The sequence below is a fragment of the Gossypium arboreum genome, chromosome 5 (assembly GCF_025698485.1).
Source record: "Gossypium arboreum isolate Shixiya-1 chromosome 5, ASM2569848v2, whole genome shotgun sequence".
In the NCBI taxonomy this organism is placed as follows: domain Eukaryota; kingdom Viridiplantae; phylum Streptophyta; class Magnoliopsida; order Malvales; family Malvaceae; genus Gossypium; species Gossypium arboreum.
This window is the reverse complement of record NC_069074.1, coordinates 68,035,503-68,053,720: the sequence shown is the minus strand read 5'-3', so window position 1 is coordinate 68,053,720 and position 18,218 is coordinate 68,035,503. Positions and strand designations below refer to the sequence as shown.

The 18,218-nt window shown below is 34.8% G+C and overlaps 1 non-coding gene across 1 annotated transcript; it reads left to right on the top strand.

The window, feature by feature from the left end:
* The first annotated feature begins 17,587 nt into the window (after positions 1 to 17,587).
* On the top strand, positions 17,588 to 17,694 carry LOC128293392 (small nucleolar RNA R71). The gene has a single exon (XR_008283575.1). It is a non-coding gene; the product is annotated as a small nucleolar RNA R71 (small nucleolar RNA).
* The last annotated feature ends 524 nt before the right edge of the window (positions 17,695 to 18,218 follow it).

The window sequence follows — 18,218 nt, the reverse complement described above, 5'->3', positions numbered from 1 at the left end:
GACCCAGTTTCATATACCAGACCTAGTTCGACCAGGTTTTGGATCTCTGTCTCGATTTTGGGTTAATGGACCCAATTTTCGATCTTAGGTCCAAATTTTAAGTTCAATTACCCATTGGGCCAATTATTTGACTTGAAAATTAATTTTAAAAAATATCATATTAATTTTAATTAATTTGATTAATTTAATTTTACTTAATCAAAATTAAATTTCCCAAAAATCACTAAAATTTTCCAAATTAATTTTTCAAGAAAATTCTTTAATCAAATTCTCTAATTGAACAATTCTCACAACCACCTAATTTAATTCCACATCGAATAAATCAACTCAATTAAATTATTTCCAAAGTTGTAGAATTTTCTTCTGATTCAAATGCAGTTTGATAGAGCTTTTGTTGAGCTAGCAGAGTGACCATTCAGACATATACAATTAGGCTCTCGTAATTACAATTATGTCAAGAAACATTGTTAGGATAATTCGCAATTTACTTAATTATGGAGTCAATCCATAGGAAGTACCGTGATTGAAAACTCCTTATCGTATACTCTTTACGAAAGCAATTCATCTAACTACTTTGTCCAATGACCTTATCATGTGTCTGTTACCCTCATATGATATCCTTGGTTCCTTTGAGTTAAATATGTTCACCCAATACATTCTTATTTTATCTTATTGTCACCACTATGTCTTCTTAATTATTAATATGATCACTTTAACAAATTTCTGTGTTAAATTGCTCGTTTGAGAATAGGCAACCGTGGCCACGTTCCATATTTATCAATCCACACAATGCCAATGAGAGGATATCGTTAACTCTTTAATCGAGCTATGAATTCCATTATTGCTAGTAAAACTATGCCATACACAAGTCATGTACCCAACATATCAGCTTTGGGCTTATCATCATGAGAGTATAAGCCTCCACTTATATCAAAGCACATGAGTTACATACGTATGGTCAGTGACTAACTGAGGATTTAGGTAGATCACACCATGAGCGTCACAAGTGAATTAATTCATAAGCATAATTAATTCATCTTAGGTCCAATCCAATGCATCATTCTTCCAATGAATACATTTATGTCTCTACCCGTGGAGTCAACTACTCCGATAGCTAAGACTAGTCATCTCCATAAATGGAATTGTAGACAACATAATAATCCTTCTAAGTATTTGAATCAAATGCTCACTTTGATTCTTTTACGGGACTACAAACTCGTATAGATTATCTACTGAAGTAAGTTATCTTTCTCACAATGTAAACGTTTTTATAGTGCCACTTGTCATCAGTTTGAAGTTAGACAATTAATGGGCTGATATTTTCTTGTCACAATTTTGCTATATATGCAAAAAATGAAAGAGAGAAATACAAAGGCATAATAGGGATATGTTCTTCCTATCACTTCACTTCGATCGAGAGATCTGATCTCATCGGACCTCACCGGGCGGGGCGAAGGGGAAGGAAGGGATGGGTGGTCCGGAAACAGCAACGGGGGAGGGCTCGTAGCCCCCCTCTCCCTCTTCCCCACGCCTATTTGTTCTCCCGGCCCCGGAGAGATGCGGAACTTTTTTTTTTTTTTGAAGAAAAAGATGAATAGATAGGGCCATGATACATTCCGGAATATTGTAAAGGTAAATAGACTCTTTTCGTTAAATTTATTTATTATTTCATCGTTCAAATGCATAGAAAACAATTACATGTTTACTATAATATGAGCACATTTCTCAACATTTACGCTTATGAATTACAACATTATTTAGTCATGAAGTCATTCCACTGAAGTATTGTGACTGAGCTCTCCATTATTATATACCTTTACGAAAGCTATCAATAAATGCACGTCCAAAATGACCTTATCATAAGTGTGTTACCTGACAGGGACTTTCTAGGTCTACAATCCAAATGTAGGTTATATTCAAGTAATAAAATCTTAGGAGTCTGAGGTCGATCCGTAAGGAAGTTGATTAGAACTTACAAGATTACAAGTATTATGCTAGAACAAATATTTAACACTTAACTTTGGAATGAATGTCGAAAATGAATGTAGGAGCAAGAAATAGTAGAAATAAAAATAAAAATCAACTAAAGAAATTAACTAAAAATAATAAAAACAAATACTTGGAAGAAAATATGTTGAGTTTAGAGGATCAACTCTTGGTGTCGTATTAAGATTAAATTTTAATACTCAATGTTATTACTCAATTAGAATCCACATAAAATAGTGGTCCCAATCGATTAATCTAGCAACGTACGTCTAATAATTAAGCATATTAATCCATGAGCAAAGTTATATCCATCGAAGGAGTGTCCAATATCATTGTTTAATAAGTCCAAGAGTTTGGCAAATGAATCCATAAGTAAAGGATGGTGCAATATGAATGTTAAACTATTTAAGATCAATCCAAAAATATAACATATGACATTATAATCACTTGATAACTTCAAAATTATATATAAAAAAGATTTCAAATATTTATTATATCAATATTTATATGTCTACAACAAATCAAGATTAAATTATCGAAGCATTCATTGTGTCATCTATTGTTATGCAATTTCCTGAGCTTTGTGGGTTCAGAAAATAGCTTGATTGAAGAGTTGTCTTGAAATGGTTCAAAAGGTGGAAACCTTAATTTAAAGCACTTGAATTCTCTAAGGAATCGTAGCTATATTAAAACTACGACCCGCTTAAACTTGAACTTATACTTGAATCTTGGTGTATCGAAGTTGCCACAACTCGGGATGGTAAATGGAGTGATAAGACAAATTTTGAACACCACAATTTTGAAGAAAGTTTGATAAGTTTGAATAGTTTAATGAAGAAACAAGAGAGAAATATTCTCACAAAATATGATTTAATTTCAAGCAAAAGTTTTTTTACATGAATAACTTAGAATGAAATTTATAGGCCTCAAATCACCTTTCAAGTTCCCTTAAGACATTTCAAATTTGGTCAATTAACTAGCTTAAATCAAACCATTAAATTCAGTTTAACTCTTTGATGGTTAGCCCAAAAGTCATGTCTTTTCACTTATCTTTGAGTAGATGAAAGGGCTTGTATTTTCGTTAGTCCATGGATAGCTTAAAGGTCACCATCTTTATGAAGATTAGTGCTCTTTAAGTTTCTGTTTGTAGTCCTTTCTTCTACCATAATCGGATGCCTTCATTATTTTGTATGTCCTCCCTTTAATTGGTGCCATGAATAAACCTTTAAGTGCACCAAAATCTATCAGCATTTGAAGAGTCTTCCCTTAGCCTTTTGAAGAGTGACCTAATCAAGAATGAATGCTTATTAAACACTTGAAACCAATTCACATTCTTATTCAACTTAAAACACTTAAATACAAATGAAAATAAACACACTTTAACTTATGCATTAAAATAACAACCAAATTAAATAACAAACATATATAAACTAACTCAAACATATTTATTAACTAAGATGCCTAAATGCATGGTTTTAAGATGCGAACTAAATGAACAAATGAGTTACTTAATGCATGACTTAATTTAAAGATATAAACTTTAATTAACATGGGAGTTACATAATGCATGTCATTATTTATGATGCAAACTTAACTAATCATGAGAGTTACATAATGCATGTCATTATTAATGATGCATACTTAACTAACATGAGAGTCACATAATGCATGTCATAATTTAAAAGATGTAGAATAATAATGCAAGAGACTAAATTAAAGATGCATTCGAAAAAAAAACTTAGATAAAGTGCTTGATTAATTAAAACCCATAAAAAGGAATCATCCAACCTTTTGGATCAAAATTTGACTTGATCTTAGCCCACTTAGAACTTGATTATTTTGGACCTGTCCCCCACATCCACACAAAGGCCCTTCAAACTCCTCTTGACCCACTTGGTTCGACCTTCCATATTTGACCCAATTAAAAATCACAAGAGGATCAATCATTATTTTGATCATCACAAGAAGATGTGGCTCTTGAAGATTCAGTACATCATCAACTTATTTCATCTTGGCTAGATTTAATTCAACCTTAGTGCTCAGAATCACACCATATTGTCTATAACAAATAAAAGATCTTACTTTACAAGTATTATTATAACAAGTGATTGTGTAACACCCCAAACCTGGACTAGACGTTATGGCCGAATCTGGCAGTGTCACATGAAAGTGTTTTTCGAAGAATAAAATTTTGTTGAAAAACCCCATTCTGTATTAAACCTCTTTGTAATCTTAGCTAGTATTGAGGTCATCTTGTTCAGTGTTAAAACCCAAGTTGTTTAGAAAAATGTTTAATCAAATTAAATAGTAATTACCTTTTTAAAACGTTGTTTGTTGTAGAAGCTTTTTGAAATATGTTGCGTACATGTGGTGTTTTTAAAAGCATTTAACTTTTTGAAAACCCGTGTCCTACTACTAATAGATATGAATCATAATAAACAAATCTGGAATTAAAAGTTAAAAATTTAAAAGGCTTTATTAAATAACCAAATACCCAAATTAAATTATAAAATAAAATTTAATAAAAAGTCCATGCAGTTGTGTGGCCACCTTTAAGGTCCTCGCAGCACCGACCCGCCTAAGACTGGGGATTACCTGCGCAGTTAAATAATAGGATGAGTTTACGAAAACTCAGTGTGTAATCCCTTAACAATAGTCAGTCATACAGTAGGCATTTACAGTCTGGGCCTAAGCCTATTTCAGTAACAGTTTAATTTCAGTTAGGGCTTTAGACTATTACAGTATCAGAATCAGTGTGGGCTTTAGCCTAATTCAGTAGCGGTCACAGTACAAGTATGAAATCAGAAATCCTACCCCACCAGCCTCTACACACCACTCCGTCTAGCCCTACACACCATGTGGGGATAAAATCAACCCACCCATCCCTACATACCAAAAATGGCATCGGTGGCGGCACTAAACAGAAATTGCAGCAGAGCTGCCAGTACAGTACACTTCCTCCTATCATAATAACCCATATCCATGCAACATATCATAATATCATGCATGTATGCAACAAGTATAAAATGGCATGCTCAATACAGTTATACATCTCATAAGGGTATAATAGTCATTTTACCTCATAGGGGCATAACATATATTTATAAATTTTGAGGTCTAGGTATACTTACCGACCCAACAATAGGTCCACAGTTGTCTCGAGCAACCCATGCAACCTTATCAGACAAACAGTGAAAATGGGCCCAAGGCCCATAATGCAACCCATGTGGGCCCACACGTCCGTGGGGCCCACTAAGCCCAAAAATGTCCTTGGCCGTGTGAGTTTCATAGCCTGATCCAATAATCTCCACACGTCCGTACGGTTTACCCATGTGGGGCCCACAAGCCCACACTGCCCATTTCGGCCCAACATGGCCCAAAGCGGCCTAAACCCATGAAATCGCTCATGATGGCCTCTACAATCAAACGCCCACGTTTATGCATTTGGAGCGAGTGCACGCTTGTGTAGGGTAGACAATCACCTATTTCGGCTTTTGCCGAGTTACGATTATAGCAGTGTGATTACACACATTGTTGCGAAATAGTGTAGAAACCCACGAGCACCAACCCTACATTCAATCAAGACACTCTGTCAGTCCTTAATCAACAAGGTTAAACACCCTCTTTCTAGTACTCATCCCAAAATCATATTGATACTTGCCTTGATTGAACGAGTGTGGTTTTAGCCCGCTTAAACTGCCGACGAAGGTTGATAACAAACTCCTTGATGGTTATCTGCATAATAAGCGGATCTATTACTCATGTTTGTTTATACATATGGGTTGTATCAACGTATACCAACCTATAGAAAACGCAAAACCAAAAAAAAAGGGAAAGAAGTATTCGGCTACTACCAAAGAATCCAAGCTAAAATACCTCGGTTCAATACAATATCAATGAATAGCGTTACCTTCGATCGAGAGACGAGAGAAAGGTTCTGATCTTAGGTTCTGATCTTTTCTATAGCATTAGAGAACTCCTTCACTCCATGAGAAGTACTAAAACCCGAAACAACACCATAACCAAGAGAAAAAGATGAAAATCGGCATGAAAAAAATAGGAGGAAAGTTGGAAAAGTAGAGACAAAACAGAGACTTACCAATCAATATTCAGCCACCACACTAGTGAAAAGGGAAAGGATTGAAAGAGATATAGAAGGAGAATAATCGATCTATAAGAGCAAAGGAAGAAAAGTAGAAGAAAATTGGCTAGCAAAGTCGAAAGAGTTGAGAGAGTGAAGGGATGCGTTCAGCTAACAACCAGGCAAGAAGAAAAAGAAAAAGTGATTGCTAAGAGGTAGGTGAGAAAAGCACAAATGGTCAGTAGGGAATTAAACGTGAGAAGCAAAACCAAAATTGAACAAAATGAAAAGTACCCGTAAAAACCCTTTGTAACGCCCCTAACCCGAATCCGTCACCGGAATAGAGTTACGGAGCATTACCGGAGTTACCGATTCATTTATCAGATATTTCATTAATCCGATATCTTTTGTTTACCACGTTCAAGTCTCGTATTCAAGTCATCCGAATCTTTATAAAGAAATTTGATCGTCGTTTTCATTTATTTCATGTTATAATACATTCAACTAATGCTCTAAACAAAATCATCATTTTGCCCCTAAACTTTTAATTAATGACGATTTCATCCTTAGGTTAAAATAAAATAAAATTATTGCAATTTAATCCTTATTTCCAGCCGTTATTCTCACACAAATTGATAACAACCTATGAATTCTATAAAATGTCAGAATTTTCTATAATTTCAACACTTTTCAATTTAATCCTTAAAACATGTTTTTCCCTGATCTTGAGCTAAATTAATAATTTCATTCAATTTTGTAATTTAAATAATAAAATAATCCATTTCATGCAATTTGGTCATTTTTGACATTTTTACAAAATTACCCATAAAGTTTTACTTTTATTCAATTTAGTCCCTGAGCCTAAAACATGCAAATTAGCCATGCTAGATGAATATTCATACATATTTTTCCTCCTCCTCCTCTCCATTCCACATCCTTAATTTATATAACATGCAACAAGTAACATTATCAATAATTTCACTATCTACTTATGTATATTCAAAACTGTCCATTTGCGTCATAGTCACTAAATTATTTATATCTTAAGCTACATAACTCGAAATTAAGATCCGATAATTTTACCTGAAACTAGACTTACTTAAATTATTATCATAAAATTTTCAGAATTTTTGGTTTAGCCAATAAGTACATTTAATTCTTTAAAGTTTCCCCTGTTCTGCTATCTGACAGTTCCTACCCTTCTTAACTAAGAATTAATTATCCCATCGTACGAGATTTGGATGATGTTCCTGCTTATTTCTATTGAAAATAGACTCTTTAAGGATTTTAAACATATAAATTTAGTCCCTTAATTATTTTTCTCCAATTTTTTATGATTTTCCAAAGTTAGAACAGGGGAACCCGAAATCATTCTGACATTGTCTTACAAAACTTATTATATCTCATGATTTACAATTCCATTGCTTACAGCATTTCTTCTATAGGAAACTAGACTCAATAAGATTTAATTTCATATTTTATTCATCCTCTAATTAGATTTATACAATTTTTGGAGATTTTTCAAAGTTAGACTATTGCTGCTGTCCAAAACTGTTTTAGTGCAAAATGTTGATTTTCATTTTGCCCCAAATTTCACAGTTCATACAATTCAGTCCTTACTTAATTAACCCCTCAATTAAACTAATTTTATCAATTAATACTTTTCCTAGACATTATAAGTTATTTCATAACTATTGAAATTCAGAATTTTCACATAAAACTCTAACTTCAAACTCTTTTACAATTTAGGTCCTAAACATTCACTTTCTATTCAATTCTTTCAATAAAATCAGCATATAAACAATTTAAAGCTCTAATTCTATATCAAATCATCATATACTTTCAGCACATATTCATAAAAACTTTCAATTTCTTTCATAGAATCAAGAACTAATGAATTCAACAAATGGACCTAGTTGTAATAGTCACAAAAACACAAAAATTTCAAGAAATAATCAAGAATTGAACTTACTTGCAGTAAAATATGAAAAACCAGCTTAAGGGAACTCTTCCATGGTGTTTTTGCTGATGAGAATGCAGAAAAATAAAGAGAAATCTAGATAATTCCACTTTAGTCCTAGCTTTATTAAGTAAATTTTGCAATTTTCCAATTTTGCCCTTATTTTCTTGGTGATTTCATGCTCTTGCCGTCTAGCCCAAATAGACCTTGGGTCTATTTGCATTTTAAACCCTCTTTCTTTTATAATTTAAGCTATTTAATCATTTCCCACAATTTTACATTTGATACAATTTAGTCCTTTTTGTTCAATTAGCTATCAGTACTTTAAAATTTCTTGACGAAACTTTAATACTAACTTATTAACACTCCATAAATATTTATAAAAATATTTATGGCTCGATTTAAAATTTCTGAGGTCTCGATACCTCGTTTTTAATTCTAATTATTTTAATATATATATTTTTGTACATTTCACTATTTCAAAATTTTTCCTAACTTCACATTTAACTTATACTCACTAAATTAATAATATTTCCTACTCATTTGTCAGATTTAGTGATCTCGAATCACTGTTCCGACACCACTGAAAATTAGGTTGTTACACCCTTAGTAGAATTTGACTACCCAGAAAAAGAGTGACACGAACCCGAAACCACTTGTTAGAAGCCGAAAAAGAGAAGAGCAAAGAAAACTTGTTCACAGCCGAAATCCCTGAGTGGTCAGAGTACCTATTCGACTACAACTCCTCAACTTTCAAATCCCACAAAATCCTCCTAAAATCACTCCACCATTATCTCCTCAACCACCATTCAAACACTATTCAAACACCTCAATTTCGGTCAACCTTTTTTTGTTATGTTTTACTCACATTAATTTAAAAGCCAACTAACTAAAGGCAAAGGTTTATTTCTTAAAAGCAAAAATTTTTGCAAATGCCCAGGCTTGAACCCAAGACTTCTCAGGTACTTCCCAAGGCACTTAACCACTGAAGCAAGCATATATTTATGCAACACAACATACGTAAATAAATATCTAAGTTTTGGGGCATTACAGATTGATAATTAATTTTAGTTCAAATGATGAATATGAAATTTACCTTAATATTTGCTAAGAGTTTCACCCTTTCACCTCAACACTGAAAACTTAGAATAACATGACAAAATTAAACAACTCAAACTTATATGAAAAAAACATATTAGATATAAGAAGCTTTATATTTTACACGAATAAGTAAATAAACAAATACTAGCAAGGAAATGATCTTGATCTCAACTTCAAGATGTCGCCTATTCTAAACTAAAGGCGATTTATAGAGGTTTGTGAAGATGAAAATGAAAATGCAAAGGCTTGTGATGGGTCACGAAATTAACTAATATTTCGATGAAGACAAGCGCACCTACCGAATAGTAGTATAGCTATGGTGAGTCTGGAATATCGTATCCACGAGGACTGAAAGTACTAGTAATAACTATCTTTCTATTATTTAGCCTAATAATTAAAAGGATTTGTTTAATCTAAAATTAACTAAACTAATTAACTAATGTAAGCGACAGAGAGCAACGAAAATAATCGAATAAACTAATAATAAAGACAATACCCAAGGAAGAATCCACCTAGACTTCACTTATTATTCTGACTCTGAATTAAATGATTTATTCACTTGTCTTGATCCGTAGAACTCCATAAATTATGTTAATATCTCTTTCGAGACTAAGAACAACTGACTCTAGGTTGATTAATTGAAATCTCTTTTTAATTAAAACCCCTATTGTCGCATTAACTCGATCTATGGATTCCCTTATTAGATTTGACTCTAATCCAGCAGATTTATGTCGCCCTATTTCTAGGGTTGCATGCAACTCTGCATAATTAGGGTAGATCTACTCTTAAATAGGGACTTTTGCTCTACTGAATAAGCACATCAACTTGAATTAATATATTGAAAATATTAAAACAAGAATTAAGAACACATAATTAAGAACAAGAACAAGTATTTATTATGTAATTCAAAAAATTAGATCCGTCATAGGTTTCATCTTCCCTAGATATCTAGGGGATTAGTTCATAATTTTAGGGAAAAAACATCTCGAAAATAGGAAAACAACAAAACATAAAGAAACCCAAAATCTTCGAGAGAAATTGAAGGGAGATATTCAGTCTTGAAAGAAATCTTGCTTTTGAGTTGAATCCCTAGGTGTTCTTCGAGTAATTTTTGCTTTCTACTCTGTGTGCTATTTTAGGACTTCTTTTAGTATGTATTTATAGACTTTTGAATGCTCAGAAACCAAAATTGGCTTTTTTCGCGTGTTTGGGAAACAGTGAGCAATATCGACACGGGCTGGGACATGGGCGTGTGGCCTGCCCGTGTGGATCACATGGGCGTATGCCTAAGCCGTGTGGAAAATGCCCAGGCCGTGTGGATCCTAAAAACTCTGATTTTGGCCCCTTTTTCGCTCCTTTTACTCCAAAATGCTCTCCTAAGTATAGAAACGTGAATTTAAGGGATTGGGAACATCAAATTCACTAATTCTCATCATAAATCATCCAAAAATATGCCAAGCATGGAATTAAAATATGTTAAATTTATGGTTTATCAAATATCCTCACACTTAAGCATTTGCTTGTCCTCAAGCAAAATCCTCAACTTACAATTAAAATTAATTCTTCTCAACTTATAATCCTCATCAATAGTGTTTCAAAATAATTCACAAATAATCATGCATTGAAAATTCAACTAAAAGAATATTAATGTCTCAAACAATCCAAGTTGAGTATTTTAACATGAAAACATAGGTATTTCCCCTTATCTAAGTATTTACCTTTAATTCAAAACCAACAAGAGTTGACATCCTCACTAAAGATTCACTCAAATTACTCAAAGTGTTTAAGGTTCAGAAATAAGCACTCAATAGTCAATGATGAAAATTCGTTACAATAGGCTTGCATGAAAATCAAATCTCTACCACTATAATTTGAGATGATACACAAATCAAAAGGTCTTTAAAGGGTTGTAATGGGGCTTCGGTTAGGGGTGTGGGTAAAGGCTGAAAAAGAAGGTTAGAATCGAGATTGAATTGAAAAAAAGACTAATGCTGAATAATTGCATCAATGGATAACTAATCATGAATAAAAACGAGCCTCTCTTAAAAAATTAGACTGTTTAAGCTTAAGCCTTATAGAACTAAGTAGTAAACAATGTGTATTATTTTTTTTCGAACAACAGAGATAATAAGCAATAATATGCATTTTTTTTCATTTTTTGAATAATAAGAAATAATTTACTAACTGAACAAAAGAACATAGTCAGGCATCAATTCAAATCAAATCTCGATCACTAAGGGTTAATTATGAAGGTAGGCTTTCTATGGGACAAGTGGGTTAAAGCCTAAGTGCCTTTTTCATCTCAGTATATCAAATCAAAGGTGTGGTCTCGACATGTATAATCGAAGCAAGTTCTAGAATAACAAATCAATATTGACACACTCATAACTAAAAGTGAGCAAGAAAAATATGTGCTCTAAAGGATCAAATTCTCACAAAAATTTATGGTTTTTGATGTCAATCCTGTAAATTTCAAACTTCAAGATAATACCTCAATTTAGGGAAACAACCTAGAAATTTTTAATTCTGAAAAATTAACTTATCATACTTGATTGTAACGCCCCAAAAATCCTTAATGTTTATTTTCGTATGTTTATGTTGCACAAATGCATGTCTGCTTCAGTGGTTAAGTGTTCTAGGAAGAGTAAGAAGTCTTGGGTTCAAGCCTTAGCTTGTGCAAAAGTTTTGTTTTTAATATGAATTAACCCTGTCTCTTGTTAGTAGGATTCTAAATAAATGTGGGTATTTTAGTCAGAATAGGCCTGCTGGTCTAGAGGATAGGTGGCGTGTTACTGTAACTTGAGTTATGATGTTTGAGTCCTGTTATGCGCAAGGGGAGTGTTTTATTTTACTGCTAAGGACGTGTGGGAGTTTTGGTCAACCTGAACTATTGAAGAGTTGTGGTGGAATTTGAATTAAATGGTTGAGGGAGGAGTGGACGGTATGGAAGGATTTGGGGAGGAAAATGTGGGATTTTAAAAGGAGTGGGAGTGTTGGTGCTGATTTTGAACTCCTAGCTCTCAGGATTTTGGTTTTGGTTAGTTTTTTTCTCCATTTTCAGTTTCTGTCACCTTTTTTCCCTATTGTACCGAATTTTACTTTTGTTCCTTTTGCTACTTCCCTGTCTTTTTGTTTTTCTCTTCTTGGGGTAGATTATTGCTAGGGATCATTCGAGTTTTTCTTATTTTTCTTTGTTTGTTTATTCCAAGTTTGCTTTTCCCTTGTGTTCTTTTACTGACCGATTGCTTCTTATTTTCCCTCTCTCAACCGGTTCTTAACAGTCACTCTTTCCCTTTGTGCTTTGGTCGAATACTTCTTCTCTCCCCCTCTCTTGTCTTTTGGTTTTTGGACAAATCCCTTTTCTCATTTTTCTTGCTTTCCTACCGATCTTCCATTCTTTGTTTCTTTCTCTTTTCCTCTAGCAGGCTGTGCATCTTCTTGCATGTTTCGGTGGCCGAATATTGATAGGTAATTCTCTGCTGTACTTCTACCCTTTTCGGCTTTTCTCTTTTCTGGGCACCATTTCTCTTCTTTTCCTGTTCTTGCCACTGCCCTCTCTGTTTAATTTTTTAGTTCAATCCTCCTCTTTGGTTCTTGGTTTGCTGCATCACTGAATTACTTTCTGCTCTATCGTTGTTGGTAAGTGTTTTACGTATTGTTGTAATGAATCATAAGTTATTGACTTTCTTGTAGGTGGAGATCAAGCTTGATTGGTGCGTCTCCTAAGAACCAATGGTACAACTTGAATAGATTTTCTGTAAGGAGATGGCTATTGTGATCGATTTGGAACTCCATTAGATTCCATTTGATATATGAGTTAGGTAATTGATTAAATGGAATTTTGATTGAATTCAAGTATAGGAGTATTCGGAGTGCGGTTAACTTCAAATCACATCGGGTGTGTGAAAATACTGCCTTAATCATAAATCGGCAAAAAGATGAAAAGTGTGAATAGTCGACACCACACGGGCATGCAGCTACCTGTGTGGAAGCTTGTGTGACTAAACATGAACGAATGATCAACGAGGCTATCATGAACGATTTCATGGGCTGAGGCCGTATTGGGCCGAAATGGACTGTGTGGGCCCTACTGACAGGTGGGCCTCATATGGGTAAACCACATGGATGTGTGGAAATAATCAGGTCAGACTGCATAATCCATACAGCCAAAGCCATTTCTAGGTTATGTGGGCGACACAGGCGTGAGGGCCCACATGGGACCACAAAATGGGCCGTGGGCTCATTTTCACTGTTTGACTATTAAGGTTGCACGGGTCGTCTGAGACGACTATGGACATACTGTTGGGTCGATAAGTTTACCTAGACCCCCTATATGATAAAGTGACTATTTTGCCCCTATATGATAAAATGACTGTTTTGCCCCTACGTGATGTATGACTATATTTTAGCATGTTTTTTTAATTGTATTGAGTACATGTATGATTTTATGACACGATGCATGATGTGTTGCATGGGGGTGGGCTTTAATATGATTGGAGGAAGTGTACTGTACTGGTAGCTCTACTGCAAATACTATTTAGTGTCGCAACCGGTACTACTTAGAGAGTAGGGATGGGTGGGTTGATTATATCCCCGCATGGAGTGTAAGGTTGGACGGAGATGGAGTGTAGAGGCTAGTTGGGTAGGTTTCTTAATTGCATATCTGTGCTGTTACTGTCACTGAGATGGGCTCGAGCCCAAACTGATACTGATATTGTAATAGGCTAAGGCCCTAATTGAAACTGAACCATTACTGAAATGGGCTTAGGCCCAGACTGTATTTGCTCACTGTATGGTTGTTTGATTTGGGATTACACACTGAGTTTTCGTGAACTCACCCTTCTGTTTATCTGCACAGGTAATCCCCAGACTTAGGTGGGTCGGTGTAGTGGGGAACTCAGAGGTGGCCACACAACTGCTGTTATTTTTACATTTGATTTTAATTATAAGTATTATTAGTTGGGGTATTTTTAATGTAATAAGGCCTCTTTGGATTTTATTTTTAATTTGGGATTTTTTTATTGGTTTTTGATTTAATACTGCTAGCAGTAGGGAAAGACACGGGTTTTCAAAAAGATAAATGTTTTTCAAAGATACCACGAACACGGAACCGGTTTTAAGAGCTTTCGCAAGAAATAACATTTTAAAATAAAAAATATATAATAATGACGTTTTAATATGACTAACTTTGTGACAAACAACTCATGTTTTGATAATGAATGAACTTATTAAAATCATCTTTAAGATCACACAAGAGATTTAATAGAAAAAGGGGTTTTTCAACGACATCACACTTTATGAAAAACACTTCAATCTGACATCGCCAAATTCGGCCATAATGTCCAGGCCGGGTTTGGGGTATTACATTGATTCTCTAATGTCTTAAAGTTTAAACAATCAATGCACAATTACCTATGACTTAATCCAAAACATATCAATAAAAATCATAAATCAATAAAAATTCATTCTAATAATAAAATGAGAAAATTACTTAAGAACAAGACATAATTCAGAGATTTTCTAATAAGCATATAAATAACCTCCCCACACTTAAGATATACATTTTCCTCAATGTATGAATATATATAATGACAGTATAAGTAGAATATCATAAGAGATGGAGAGAAGTGAAACTACCCTGAATTTTGGATGAAGTCCTCAAATTAGTGACTAGCGGAATTGTAGAGAAAGCTAAATGTAGTGCATGATTTTGAGCAAGATATTAAGAAAATAAACATAACTGATGGGGAAGATTAAAGGATTACTCAATTAGGAACAACCATAATAACTAAAATATAGTTCAAAATATAATAGACAAGTTTTTAAAAGATAAAAATAAAAATAAAAATAAAAATAAAAATAAGATAAAACAAGAAGACAAAAATAAGAAAATAGTAAAGGGGTTAGGGTTTTTATAGGGTGACACGGTTGTGTGAGGGTCCCTGTTGGGCCACACAGCTGTGTCACACGCCTGTATGGCTTGTTTTCAACCTGTGTTCGTCGAGGGAGAAAAAAAATAGCCCAGTCTTCACACGACCTTAGACATACCCATGTGTCCAGGCCGTGTGGTTTACACGGTCGAGTCGCACGGCCACATATATCTTCTTCGCTTCTTCCATGCCTGTGTGGCTAGGCCGTGTCTCGCACATGGCTGTGTGCCTTGCCTGTGTAACTCTCTGACTTGTTTTAAAATTTGAAAAATTTGTTCTAGGTTTCACATGGCCTAGACACGCCTACGCCTGTGTATCCAGGCCTTGTGGTTCACACGGCTGCGTGGTTTAATTTAAGGCTGTGTCTCTGTTGATTTTTGGGAAACTTTTAGCCCTGTTTCCATACGGCCAACGACACACCCGTGTGTCCAGGCCGTGTGGGTCAAAAACCTGTATTTAAACATGAAAAGAAGTAAAAATAAACTAATTAGTAGGGTTAGTGCTCGGGTTGCCTCCCGAGAAGCGCTTATTCAGAGTCTAAGCTCGCCTTACCTCTCATTCGCATGGTCATGGTAGTTTGAGGAGTTGAAACTCCTCTCTCCTGCTATCAGTTCTAATATCAAAATAAGGTTTAAGTCGATTTCTATTTGCCTTAAAAGTACCAAATATAGAATGAGTTACCTCGACTATACCATATGGGAAGACGTTTAGTACCGTAAAGGGAGTTGCTCCATTTGCATTAGGCTTTAAAGTGACAACTTGAGGATCCATCTTATCTAACAGTACCTGGTCCCCAATCTTAAATTGATTGGTTCTATAGCTAAGCTCGACATGGTGTTGCTTGTGTTCCTCTTTGACATAAGTCCACAATTCGTCTAGTTCATCTATCTGTAGCATTCGCCTTTCATGGATGGTTCCATTGTTGGAGCATGAACCAGAACGTGGCTCATTTGTGTTTTTTGAAAGAGTTTCCTGTAAAGAGGGCTGAATCCCATGATTAGTCTTATTAACAGGATTTATAGAATCGTCTTTATTATTTGATGTCTTAGCCGAATCACGAGCTTGGAGCGTGATTGTATCATCACCTACACGAAATGTGAGTTCACCTGTACAAACATCAGTGATAGTTTTAGCAGTTGCTAAAAAGGGGCGTCCTAAAATTAAAGGGACATCATTATCCTCATCCATGTCTAGGACAACAAAGTCAACTGGGAATATGAATTTATCAATTTTTACGAGTACATCTTCAACAATACCCCTAAGAAATCTAATGGTTTTATCTGCTAATTGAATGCTCATCCTAGTTTGTTTGGGTTTCCCAAAACCTAGTTGTTTAAACATTTTGTAAGGTATGACATTAATACTTGTATTTAAATCAGCAAAAGCATTATTTACGTTTAAACTACCAATTAAACAAGGAATAGTAAAACTCCCTGGATCCTTCAATTTGTTGGGTATTTTATTTTGTAAGATAGCTGAGCACACCGCATTTAGCTCTACGTGCGATAAATCAGCTAACTTTCGTTTGTTTGCCAAAAGCTCCTTTAAATATTTAACTGAGTTGGGCATCTGCGAAAGAGCTTCAATAAATGGTAAGTTAATGTGCAACTTTTTCAAAAGTTTAAGAAATTTACCGAATTGTTCGTATGTACGGTCTTTCTTTATCGCGTTGGGGTATGGTACATGAGGTTTATGTTCCTTAATGACCAGTTTTTGCTCGTTGTGGCTCACCTCAACCTTACCTTTACCTACCACATCTTCTTGTCTCAGTTTTGGTTCATCTTCAACTAACCCTTCTTCATCTCGAACTATAATTGCATGAAGTTTCTCCCTTGGGTTAGTTTCGGTATTACTCGGTAAGCTACCTTGTGGTCATTCTAAAATCATCTTGGCAAGTTGACCAATTTGATTTTCAAGCCCTTGAATCGACGCTTGCTAAATTTTGAGTGTGGTTTCAGTGTTTTGGAAGCAAGTTTTTGACACCGAGATGAATTTCGTTAGCATCTTCTTAAGGTTCAGCTTCTTCTCCAGCTGGTAAGATGGTTGTTGGAAACCTGGAGGGCATTGCAGTTGTTGATGTCCTTGACCACCCCACGAGAAATTGGGATGGTTCTTCCAACCTACATTAAAAGTGTTACTATATGGATTATTCTGTGGTCTAGAATTATTATCTATATAGTGGATCTGTTCGTTCTCTGTGCTAGGGTTGTAGGATGGATATTTTATGTTGTTCATTCCTCCTCCACTCGCATCGCACTACTCACCGGATGTACCTATGTAGAAACATATAAACCATCAACCTGGTTTGATAACATGGTGACCGTGTCGAGGTTGAAAACACCGGCTGCTTTATTAGACTTTGTCCTCATGACTTGCCACTGATAGTTATTCAGTGACATCTCTTCTATGAACTCATAAGCCTCCTCAGGTGTTTTATTATTTATGGTACCACTGGCGGAGGCATCGATCATCTGCCTAGTTGAGGGGTTCAAACCATTATGTAAAATCTGAACCTGTAAACATAGAGGTAACCAATGGTGAGGGCACTTTCTCAATAAGTCCTTATACCTCTCCCATGCATCTTATAAAGTCTCTAAATCCATTTGTACGAAGAAGGAGATATCGTTCCTCAACTTAACTGTCTTAGCTGGTGGGAAATATTTCAATAAAAACTTCTCAGTCATTTGATCCCAAATAGTGATGGACCATTGTGGTAAGGAGTTTAACCACTGCTTAGCCTTATTTCTCAACGAGAAGGGGAATAATCGTAAATGAAGGGCATCGTTAGAAACGCCATTTATCTTGAAAGTATCAAAAAACTCTAAGAAATTGGCCAAATGAGTATTTGGGTCTTCATCCTGCAAACCATCAAACTGAACAGACTATTGAATCATTTGAATAGTGTTAGGTTTCAGTTCAAAATTATTTGTAGCAATGGCAAGTTTAACAATACTCGATTCAGCCCAAGTGAGAGTAGGCTTAACATAATCATACATAGTACGAGGAGCAGAATTATGATTTATAGGAATTGCAGCAACCATAGGAGGTAGTGGATTATTCTTATTTTCAGTTGTAACACCTCAAACCTAGCCTAGACGTTATGGTCGAATTTGCGATGTCACATTAGAGTGGGCTTTGTAAAAAATAGTTTTATTTTAAA